At 38.3% G+C, this 12,064-nt stretch overlaps 1 pseudogene; it reads left to right on the plus strand.

The window, feature by feature from the left end:
* The first annotated feature begins 570 nt into the window (after positions 1–570).
* On the plus strand, positions 571–1,142 carry LOC110590466 (annotated as a pseudogene).
* The last annotated feature ends 10,922 nt before the right edge of the window (positions 1,143–12,064 follow it).

Here is a 12,064-nt window from a genome sequence, read left to right on the forward strand (position 1 = left end):
GATTTCCTTTTTCTATCTCCTTTCTTTATTCTCATATATCTGTGTTTGGTTTTATAATAACTAATTTCTATTTTTTTTTTTTGTTAAAAGATGCACTTATGGGGCAATATGGAATAAAAGCAAGAAACTAGTTAACATACAGTGCCTGATATAAATTAAAATATATAGAAATGAAAGTTTTCTTGATTGCCATAATGAAAGACAAGTTCATTTAATACTTGTTGATAAAAAAAGTTACAAAAAAAAGTCTTACATAATTTTTATATCTACCTAATTACTGGACTGTATTACAAGCATGTAAAATTCAAATTCGAATAAGTTACACAGAAAATTATTTTTTAAAATTTTTATGAAAGTCAAACCAATTCAAAGTCATATTTTTCTAGCTTGATTGTTCTCTCCGAAACAGAAAAAAAATTATAAATATGCAATGCATGTTCAGAGGGATCAAACCAGAGTATACATTTTATTTTACATTGAAACCTGGAAATTAACACTAAGATGTTGAAGCTCTCCACAATGTGGTATTAATAAACCATTGTGGCCGCCGCCGCAGCTGCTGGAGCGGCGATGCCTAAAGGAGGGAGAAAAGGAGGCCACAAAGGCCGGGCAAGGCAGTACACAAGCCCTAAGGAGATCGACGCATAGCTCCAGGCTGAGAAGCAGAAGGCCAGGGAAGAAGAGGAACAAGGAGAAGAAGGTGGAGAGGGGGCTGCAGGTGACCCCAAAAAGGAGAAGAAATCCCTAGACTCAGACGAGAGTGAAGATGAAGAAGACGATTACAAGCAAAAGCGCAAAGGCATGGAGAGGCTCGACATCGAGAACCCTAACCGGGTGGCACAAACAACCAAAAAGGTTACACAACTGTACCTGGATGGGCCCGAGGAGCTTTCAAGGAGAGAACGAGAAGAAATCGAGAGAAGCAGAAAGCAAAAGAGCGTTACATGAAAATGCATTTAGCTGGGAAGATAGAGCAAGCCAAAGCTGAGCTTGCCCGGCTGGCGATCATCCGGAACCAGCGGGAAGAGGCTGCCAGGAAGAAAGAAGAGAGGAAAGTAAAGGATGATGCGACTTTGTCGGGAAAACGGATGCAGTCGCTGTCCCTGAATAAGTAGCACGGCCTGCGGGAGGAGGCACCAGGGATCCGGCCGCGCCGCCAGCCCCTCTGCCGAGTCTCCCTGCCGGGTCCTGGCGCGGCCGCAGCAGCCCCTCACGGCAAGGAGCCCCCGCAGCCTGGGGCCTCCTCTTCATCTTGGCACAGAAATCGTTTGGGCGGATGGTGGGGAGGACTGGAGGGAAGGCGGGGCTGCTATCTTTGAGACAGAAAGGTGCGGGACAGCATCTCATATGTAACCATTCGAATGTTTTTGCTGTTTTTAGAATTCAGAACTCTTGTTGGGGGTGCCTTGAAGGTGGGGTAAGAAGATGTGTCCCGTAGGTTGCACGGTAGGGGCTGATTGTGGGGGGGAGGGCAGCTGCTGACAAGTTTACAACAACCGGCCCGGTCTGTGTTGCCTGGGTGCTCACTCAGAGGGGCTGTCGTCTGGAAGCCCATGCCCCCAGGTCTCTTTCTGGCCAGCGCTAGGGCCCATTCTTAACCCTCCCCACTGAACATTTCAAGAAACCTGTTTTACTGTGCAGCACCCAGGCAAAACATACTCTACAAGTCCAACTTGTATATTTGGCAGATTAAACTTGACATTATCGTAATCTTTAAAAAATAAATAAATAAATAAATAATAAACCATTATAAATTAGTTTTAATATTTATTATCCTTTAGCCACATTTTTTCATCTTTAATATAAATCCTTGAATTGTCTAAAATGTTTTATTCCCTGGACAAATAACTACATTTATTAAATTTTGAAAGCAAGCAACTGGAATAGAAGTGACTAAAAACAAAGAGCATGAAGACATTAGTGATATCAACAGAGGGACCTTCTATATTGCATTCTAGCTAGACTGGCAGCTCTTCACTAGAATGCAACAGCTAGTTCCTTGGATGACTTATATGTTCCACTGAATATTTTATATAACATTAGGCTATTTAGGGTATTAGTATATTTGATTCGATGCCTGTCAAATTTTCAGAAGTCATGGAGATGTTAATTTAGTTAATTAAAATAATACGTGATTGGTTATAGAAGAAGAATACAATGTTCTACAGGAGGTTGTTTCATCATGTATAGAGAATAAAACATTGATGTTTTATACATCATACATCATACATTTATCCATCATACATAAAATAAGGATAATTTTATTATGAATGAATACGAATGGATACAGTAGTTTCAACAATAGGAATCATTGCATCTAGCTGTATCTGAAATCCTTAGAAATATAATCTCAGGATACCTTCGATTTTTCAGACTTATTTTTCTATGTAAAGTTGCTTATTTGAAGCACTGGCTGACATGTTAGGCCTCATTAGAGCCTCATGTACCTCCTTTACTGATTCTGTACCATGTTGCCCTTGGCACAAATCATACTGCATGACCCAGGAAACACCTGAGTTTTGCTTGCTTCCTTCCCCAAGCCTTGCCTCTCTTTGTTTTCTAAGACCACCTTATCATTAGAACTCCTGGGTCATTTAAAAAATAACAGACTGGTTTCCTTGCTAAGGTCTGAATACACAATGCCTTTAGAAATGATCCACTCTGACGAACCATGAGAGACGATGGACTCTGAAAAACAAACTGAGGGTTCTAGAAGGGAGGGGGGTGGGGGGATGGGTTGGCCTGGTGATGGGTATTAAAGAGGGCACGTTCTGCATGGAGCACTGGGTGTTATACTCAAACAATGAATCATGGAACACTACATCAAAAACTGATGATGTAATGTATGGTGATTAACATAATAATAAAAAAAAGAAATGATCCACTCTGATCTTAATAATATAGGAAATTGTTTTCCTGTTTTACTCCCAATATTGTTCTCTGGCATAGTTGCCTCATATTAGGGCATGTGATTAGAAATTAAAATGTGATCAAATCCATAATGCTCAAATTTTATTTTGAACAAAATTCAGTTCTGTTTCTTAATACATGCCTATTCTTGCTCCAAACTCTCAACCTCTCAACAACTATTGAAGTTTGAGAAAGCTAACCGATATCAGTCTTTTCTCCTTCCTGATTTTAGACAGAGAGATAAAGTCACAGGGAGAGGCCATTTTCCTGATAAAGAAATTTCCACCTGCACCATCACATTTTGTAACTACTGAGATTGGACTGACTTACTTGGATCTAGCATGATAGCGTCGATTAAGGACTCTAGCATTTCTCACACTAAAACACTGGGGCTTTTTCTTGGACAACGTAACAGTGCAATAACACAGACTAATTTCTCACAAGGTAGCACATGACAAAAGTTTCAGAACTAGCAATGACTGATGCAGACACTTAAAGGTAAGAATGGCTATTAGCTCCAGGTTTGGACTGACTACCCAGAGGTAAAGTTCAGCTTTCTGAAGTAGGCTTGAAAAAAAGAAAGATTATACACTACACATCCAACTTTTCCTGGGGGACAAGATAATTTAATTTCAAGGGGACCACTTCTCTTCTTGAATAAATTGAACGAATGGCACAATCTTGACTCTGAATCTCATCTTCTGTCATGGGTAAGCCATAACGAACCAAGTGCTGCATGTGTCTACAGGAGGAAAGAGGTAGAGATACTTGCAAACCAGGCATCTGTAGCAGGTGTGTCAGTAGAATCTACTTCCTGTTCCTAACACAGCTGCACATGTTTCTGGCAGGCAGTTTAAATTTATTCCCTCAACCTCAGTGATTTTGTCTTGCTTGGCTCTAGATTCTGGCATGTCTATGCATAAATTGTCAACTTTATTAGAGTTATAAAAGACCCGAGTGTTAACATCAAGCATGCAGATGCAGTGCTTGCTTAGCCAAGCACACTTCCTGGATCACCAAAACAGTACAGCTGCAACCATTGTGTGCCCTTAGTGACATTCTGTAAATCTTAATCTGTTAAACTGTGGCACCATCATAAGTTGATCCAAGGTAAACATTTGCTATTTCAATTAGCTAGTGGGAAGGTTTCTATAAATATGCTGTTTTTCCCCTTAGGGGCTAAGTTATATATTTAAAGTCAAAATATTATTTATAAAAAATGGCTGATTTGTAACTACTTTTTAGCAATAATTTGGTAACTTCTTTTATCCTTTGTCTTTTGATTCCTCAAACTGTTTTGGAAAGTTATTTTGAGGTTAGGACTTCTATTCCAGCTGTGTCTGATGCATACAGATGTTGGTTGTGGGTCCTTTTTATCTTTTGGTTCCTTAAAATTGGCTCACATCTGTTCACATCATTCTGTTAAATAGCACTATGAAGAATAGAATCAGCCAAGATACAGTAAATTAATATCATGTAATGATAATATAAATACTATAAGACATCAGTGTTAGACTTTGATAAATAGAGAAGCAATAAGCCAAACATGAGCATTACACTAAATTATTTCAAATATTTACTGAAAAAAAACTGGTGTTAAGGTTCCATGAAAAAGTAATATTATTGGCCTGAGGGAATAAATCTTTATAAATTTAGGAGTCACTAAAACAGAGACATATGATATATGAAATGAGTGTCATAAAGATCTATTATTAGGGCATGCTTCTCAAAACTATTTCTTTTAAATCTGCTATATGTTATTTATGTACTATGCCCAGGGGATACAATGGTAAACAAAATATATGACATCTGTCCTTCCTCCTGGAACTTGTATTCAGTCTTACAGTCTACCATGGTTACTAAATGCAATTTGAAATTCATTGAATGTCATTTCTCTAAATATGACTATAGTCTCGTTACTTTCTAAATGAGTAGGGATTTATTTCTTTATAACTTTTCTATTGCTGCTATAATAAATTACACAAATTTAATGGCATAAAACAACACACATTTATCTTACAGTTCTGGAGGTCAGAAGTCCTAAAATCAAGGTGTCAATGTGCTGTGTCCATTCTGCACACTCAAGGGAAAAATCTGTTTTCTTGCCTTTTTCAGTTTCTAGAGGCAGGCTATACTCCTTGTTGTTTGGCTTGTGACCTTCTTCCTTCATTTTCAAAATCAGAGCAATACAGCATTTTCAAATTACTCTCTCTTTCTCCCCCCTCCCATCTCGGCTTCTATTGTCACATCTTCTGTTCTGACTTTGACCCTCTTGCCTCCTCTTACAAGTGCCTTTTGTGATTACCTTGGTCCCACCAGGATAATTCAGACTAGTCTCCTGATCTCAAAAACTTAATTTAGTCACAACTGGAACGTCTCTTTTGCCATGTAAGGTGGCTTATTTGCAGGTTATGCATAAATATTTAGACATCTTTGAGAAGCTATTATTCTGCCTATCACAATGTCTATTTATATTAGGGTGACTCACTCATTTGTAAGTTGATAACCTATTATGTATTATATAACATGCAGATGAAAAGTCCAGATATCTAAATATTTTTCTTAAATATCACACTATCTGAAATTATTCTGAAAAATTTGAATGATGGATTAATTTTTAATTTTTTTCTCACAAGTTGTTGCTTTTATATTTTATATATTTATTTCCATGGAGCTTATAGCTCTGTGTCCTGAAATATTAAGAAAAACATGGCGCCTGGGTGGCTCAGTTGGTTAAGCGACTGCCTTCGGCTCAGGTCATGATCCTGGAGTCCCGGGATCGAGTCCTGCATCGGGCTCCCTGCTCAGCAGGGAGTCTGCTTCTCCCTCTGACCTTCCTCCTTCTCATGCTCTCTGTCTCTCATTCTCTCTCTCTCAAATAAATAAATAAAATCTTTAAAAAAAAAAAAAGAAAAAAGAAAAACATGATGTTTCCAACCTTATTCTTTGATTTTCATAATCATTGCCTTGTTGTGTGATTGTACCATTTATCTGCTTACTTAATGCTTATTAATATTAATATAAGGAAACTGAATTACTTATTAATACTGGATGAATTCAAATTTAAGCTAATCATTTTAGCTATCCTTAGCTGTGATGGTTAATTTTATGTGTCAAATAGTTTGGGTCACAGTGCCCAGATATTTGGTCAAACATTATTCTACATGTTTCTGTAGGAGGTTTTTGGATGAGACTAACTTTTAAATTCATAGACTTTGAATAAAGCAGATTGCCCACCATAATGTGGATGAGCCTCTAAAGGAATCCAGTCAACTGAAGCCTTAAATAGAACAAAACTTTGGCCTCCCCTGAGGGAGAGGAAATTCTGCCCACTGTCTTTGGATTAAAACTGCAACTCTTGCCCCAGTCTTTAGCCTGCTGGCCTCCTCCATTAGATTTTGGACTCACCAAGTCTCCTTAATTGTGCGAGCCAATTCCTTAAAATAAGTCTCTCTCTCTCTCTCTCTCTCTCTCTCTATATATATATATATATATATAGTTCTATTGCTCTGGAGAACCTTGACTACTAGCTAAGGATAAAGTCATCTGCAGTTCTATGATAACCAGGTTAAACTTTTACAAAATAACATAGTAGAATTATTTCTTATTAGTTACCTATTGCTTCACAGCCACTTATGCCAAAACATAGCCATGAATATTTAATGTCATACAATTTCTGTGAATTAAGAATCTGGAAGCAACTTACCTGGCTGGTTCTGGTTTAGATCTTCCATAAAACTGCAATCGGGATGATAGTCAAGGCTGCAATCATTTGAGTTTGGGTGTGGAGGTTCTGATTTTAAGTTCACTGGATCTGCTATGACTGGAAACTTGAGTTCCTTGCTACATGGGGGCCTCTCCATATGATTGCTCAAGATTTGGCAGCTGGCTTCCCCCAGGGCATGTGGTCTAAGAGATAGAAAGCAAAACCATACTGCTTTATATGGCCTAATATCCTTGTCACATACTGTCATTATTGCTTTATTTATTAATTACAAGTGAGTCACCAAGCCCAGTCCATACTCAAAGGGAAGGGGACACATAAAGGTGTAAATACCTGAAAGGCCAGAGATCATTGGGACCATCTTGGAGGCTGGCTATCATACATACTGAGAGGAATAAAACACTTTAATATACATGCTCTGCAGTTTACCATGGTAATCAGCAAGGGTTAGCAAACCACATCTTGGGAGTCAAATCTACTTCAAGGCTCGTATTTTTACGGCCTTCAAGTTAAGAATGTTTTTTAAACATTATTAAAGGGCTTTAAAAAAAAGAAAAAGAAGAATATATGACAGTGACCATATATGACTAGAAAATATAAAACATTCACTATATGGTCCTTTCCAGGAAACTTTTGCCAATCTCTGCTCATCAGGAATAATATCTGAGGCAATGCCAATGTCTTCACAGTTCCTGAAAAAAGTTAAGCAAATATGAATTTGTTAACTATATTATTGTGTTTTCATTTATATAATTCAGCAATGAACCTCTGGTGCTGTTGTTGGGTTTTGCTGTTATTGTTTTTTTATAATGTTAACTCCCATGAATAGTTATGGACACTCCTATCAACTCAAAAAGGAAACCATTCTTTTTTGGAAGCCCTTTGGTATCAAAGTCCCACTAAATTTCATTATTTTTTCAGCAAAGCCAACTCAAGAGTGGAGTAAGCACAAAAGTACCATAATTAGTACTGATCTTAATGTTTTAGAATTCCTTATGTATAGCTGAATCCCTCCCTCTGCCCTCTGCCATTCTCTTTTTGAGGCTAATGTGTTGATAGAATCTTCTTGTGTTCATTTCTCAGAATGACTATTACACTGTGGATCAAAATTGCTGAAACTTAATTTTTTACTCCAAAGATGTTTATCCCTACATGTCCTAGAGATTCTACTATATGATATATTTCTCTGCTGTACAAAAACATAAAGACAAACAAAAAATATTTACTAAAAACATTATGTTAAATATTTTATGTACTGTGGAGATCACAAAGAAATAAAAGTCTTGTCACAGTGGAATTCATAGGCCAATGTGGGAGCAAAACTTTGCAGATGTAACATTTCCTAACAACTAAACCAGTATAAGTGAAACACTAAGTCAGTTCTACAGAGAATGTATGGAAAATTCGTCCAGTCGAGTAGCATACATTTCACTGTGTGATGTTTAACCTTATAGTCATGATAGAACTTTGTCAAAATCCATTAAGACTGGGTGGAGAAGTTAAGATGGTGGAGGAGTAGGTAGGGGGACCCTTAAGTTTGTCTCATCCCTTGAATACAACTAGAGAGTTATCAAATCATTCTGAACACCTGAGAAATCAATCAGATATTTGAGAAAAAAAAATGCTGCAAGCCTCCCAGTAGGAAAATGACCACCATTTGGAAGGTAGGAAGTGCAGAGACTTGAATCCAGTGTGATATAGCTAAATATAGAGCAGAAGGTAGGGAGTCTGCTTATGGAGTCTACTGCAAAGTATTATAAGCAAAGGAGTGCAAAATTGGAACTTTTAGAAATCTGCTACAGTGCGGGGACATTGCTGGCTTAAAGGTGCTCAGGTGGTGAAACAGGGTGAAATCTCAGGTGTGACAGTGTGATCTTCAGATCCCTGGGGTCACAAGAAGAATGGGTGGTGCCTGAGTGCAGCAGAGGTCCCAGGCACAGGAGTGGGGAAGTGGTCTGAAAACAGCGAGTTGAGGTGTCAGCTTTCTGCCCTGTGTGGCCATAAACTGCAAACCACTGCACACTCATGCAACTGCTTTCCTGGGAGGGGTCCAGCAAAAGGCAGAAGCATGGCAAGACCCCCTGCCTCCCCCAAGTAGGAACAGTACAAGTCTGCTCCATAGGAGTCCTTAAAATTTAGAGTTCTGAAACTCAGTCCAGTGCCTGAGATAAAAAATGTTCAGTCACAGGCTGAGTGAACACAGAGTTCTGATGGAAACTGGGGAAATAATCATGATTGATTGTTTTTCTGTGGGGGCTCACTGAAGAGTGGGGGGCTAATACCATTTATGGCATGGCTCTGATCAGCCCCACGGAAACATCTTTTCATTCATTCATCTATTCGCAAGCATTCATTAAGCAAGGAGTAATGATATAATGGCATTGATAACATTATTAACAAAAACAGCTTAAACACACACACACACACACACACACAACCATTTATTGAGCTCTTATTATGGGCCAGACCCACAACTAAGATATACTTATTTCATTTAATTTTTGGAAAATCCTGGAAAGTTGATTGATAATATCCCCAGTTTACTGATCACGAGACCTGAGACTCTGAGAGTTGGAATCAACTTGTTCAGTCAAAATTTAGGAAATGGCTAAACTAATATTCAATATATGATTTTTTTACTTCAAAGACCATTCTAATAATCATTACACTAAGCAGTTTTTCTGTTTCATGAAAGGCAGTGTGCTAGAATCTGGGATAAAAGATGAATAAGAGATAGCTGATTAGGAGCTCATAGTCCTGTGGGGGGCCAGGATTCAAAATCATGAAATAATGTTGACACCACACTGATTTTTCTGGGGCCTTAGGACTGCCTAAGTCAACTCCTAGGGAAGGGATCCTCAAAGAACTGATCTGAGCTGAATCTTAACAGAAGAGAAGTAGACATTAACCAGATGCAGAAGAGGTAGAAGTAGGAATCCATCCAGGTAGATGGGAGGCAGGTATAGGAGCAGAGGAGGTATAGATAGCCTGCTGGGAACTATTGTTCTTAGAATTCATGGTGTAAAGCCAGGTGATGATGGAGCTGGCAGTGGGGACCAGTTGTAGAGGGAGGACTTTGAAAGGATTTTGGCCACAGAGATAATCCTGGCAGCTCTTTAGAGGAGAGATTGAAAGGGAACAAAATAAAAGGGGGATGAGAGAGGAAATGAGGACATCTCAGTCAAGAAATAAAGGGAATCTGACCCAGGTTGGTGGCATTAAGGATGGCACAGAGGCACTGAGTCAGAGAAATATTTAAGAAGCAAAACTGCAGAACTTGTTGCTTGGATTTGAGCAGAGTGAGGGAAAAGGAGTGAAAGATAGACTTCCAAGTTTCTGGTCAGAATGAAGAAGTTATGTTGGCAGAAACTTTGGTACAGACTATAGAGGGAGGATTTCAGTTTTGACATTTTGAGTCTGAGGTAGGATATTGAGGAAGAAATGTCTAGCTAGTGGTTGACTATAAGTTTGAAGCTCAAGAGTGAAGGTGGGGCTGGAGGTTGGGATTTTTGATCCTTAGTATGTGGGTGCTGATAAGACTAATGCAGGAATTTTAAGGCAACTTATTAGTACAGACATTCTTTCCAGGGGCAGCAAATTACCTCAGTGAACTTGTATTGGGCAGAAGTTCTGTAGCCTGTCCCTTGTGGTACATTAAAACTTCAGATGGTTGAAGGGTAAGGGAGGGCTTGCTGGGCAAGTTAATAGACAATTTAATAATCTTAATAGTACGTTTCAGCCATTGCCAAGCACCAAGGTCCCCTTACACCAGCTCCATGCTCCTTGATCCCTGAGGCCTCTAGCATATATTTTTATAGTGTAGGGAACCCCATTTCTCTATTATGAATCTTCAGCTTCCCACATTTCATTCTTCACCTTTTCATCAAATCTAAGATATAAGCAATGTGGGTGCTTATAAAATATAGACCTCTCTGCCTTTCTCCTGCTTCTTCCAAGTACAGAGCACCCTCCATCTTTTCTGTTCCCTCACTTGCCAGTTCAGTGACTTGCTCTGGCTCATGAGCTTTGTAATTGGCACAGGACAAAATTATGTCTCAGTAAACTTACAAATTAATAAGATTGACAAACCCCTAGCTAGACTTAGCCAAAAGAAAAGAGAAATGACCAAAATAAATAAAATCATAAATGTAAGAGGAGAAATCACAACCAACACTGCAAAAATACAATTCTAAGAGAATATTATGAGCAGTAAAATGCCAACAAATTAGGCAATCTGGAAGAAATGGATGCATTCCTAGAAACATATAAACTACCAAACCCCAAACAGGAAGAAATAGAAAACTTGAACAGACCCATAACCAGCAAAGAAATTAAATCAGTAATCAAAAATCTCTCAACAGAAAAATTCCAGGGCTCAATGTCCTCCCAGGGGAATTCTACCAAACATTTAAAGAATGAGCTGAATCTTAACAGAAGATTATTCTGTTTTTCCAAAAAATAGAAATGGGAGGAACATTTCCAAACTCATTCTTTGATGCCAGCATTACCTTGATCCCAAAACCAAAGATCCTACCAAAAAGGAGAATTACAGACCAATATTCCTGATGAATATGAGTACAAACATTATCACCAAGATACTAGCCAATAGGATCCAACAGTACATTGAAAGGATTATTCACCATGACCAAATGGGATTTATTCCTGGGCTGCAAAGGTGGGTTAGCATCCACAAATCAATTAGTGTGATATACCATATTAATAAAAGAAAGGACAAGAATCATAAGATCCTTTCAATAAATGCAGAAAAAGCATTTGACAAAATGCTTTTTTGATTAACACTCTCCATGTAGGGATAGAGGGAACATACCTCAATATCATAAAAGCCATTTATGAAAAGCCCACAGCAAATATCATCCTCAATGGGGAAAAACTGAGAACTTTTCCCCTAAGGCCAGCAACATGAGGGATGTCCACTCTCACCACTGTTGTTCAACATAGTACTAGAAGTTCTAGCCTCAGCAATCAGACAACAAAAAGAAATAAAAGGCATCCAAATCCATAAAGAAGAAGTCAAACTTTCACTCTTCACAGATGACATAATAGTCTATGTAGAAAACCCGAAAGACTCCACCAAAAAATTGCTAGAACTGATACAGGAATTCAGCAAAGTTACAGGATATAAAATCAATGCACAGAAATCAGTTACATTTCTATACACTAACAATGAAGCAGAAGAAAGAGAAATCAAAGAATCAATCCCATTTACAATTGCACCAAAAACCATAAGATACCTAGGAATAAACCTAACCAAAGAGGTAAAGGATCTGTACTCTGAAAACTATAGAACACTCATAAAAAAATTGAGGAAGACACAAAGAAATGGAAAAATATTCCATGCTCATGGATTGGAAGAACAGATACTGTTAAAATGTCTATTCTAGCCAAAGCAATCTACACATTCAAAGCAAT

This window comes from Neomonachus schauinslandi, chromosome 10, assembly GCF_002201575.2.
Source record: "Neomonachus schauinslandi chromosome 10, ASM220157v2, whole genome shotgun sequence".
Lineage (NCBI taxonomy): Eukaryota > Metazoa > Chordata > Mammalia > Carnivora > Phocidae > Neomonachus > Neomonachus schauinslandi.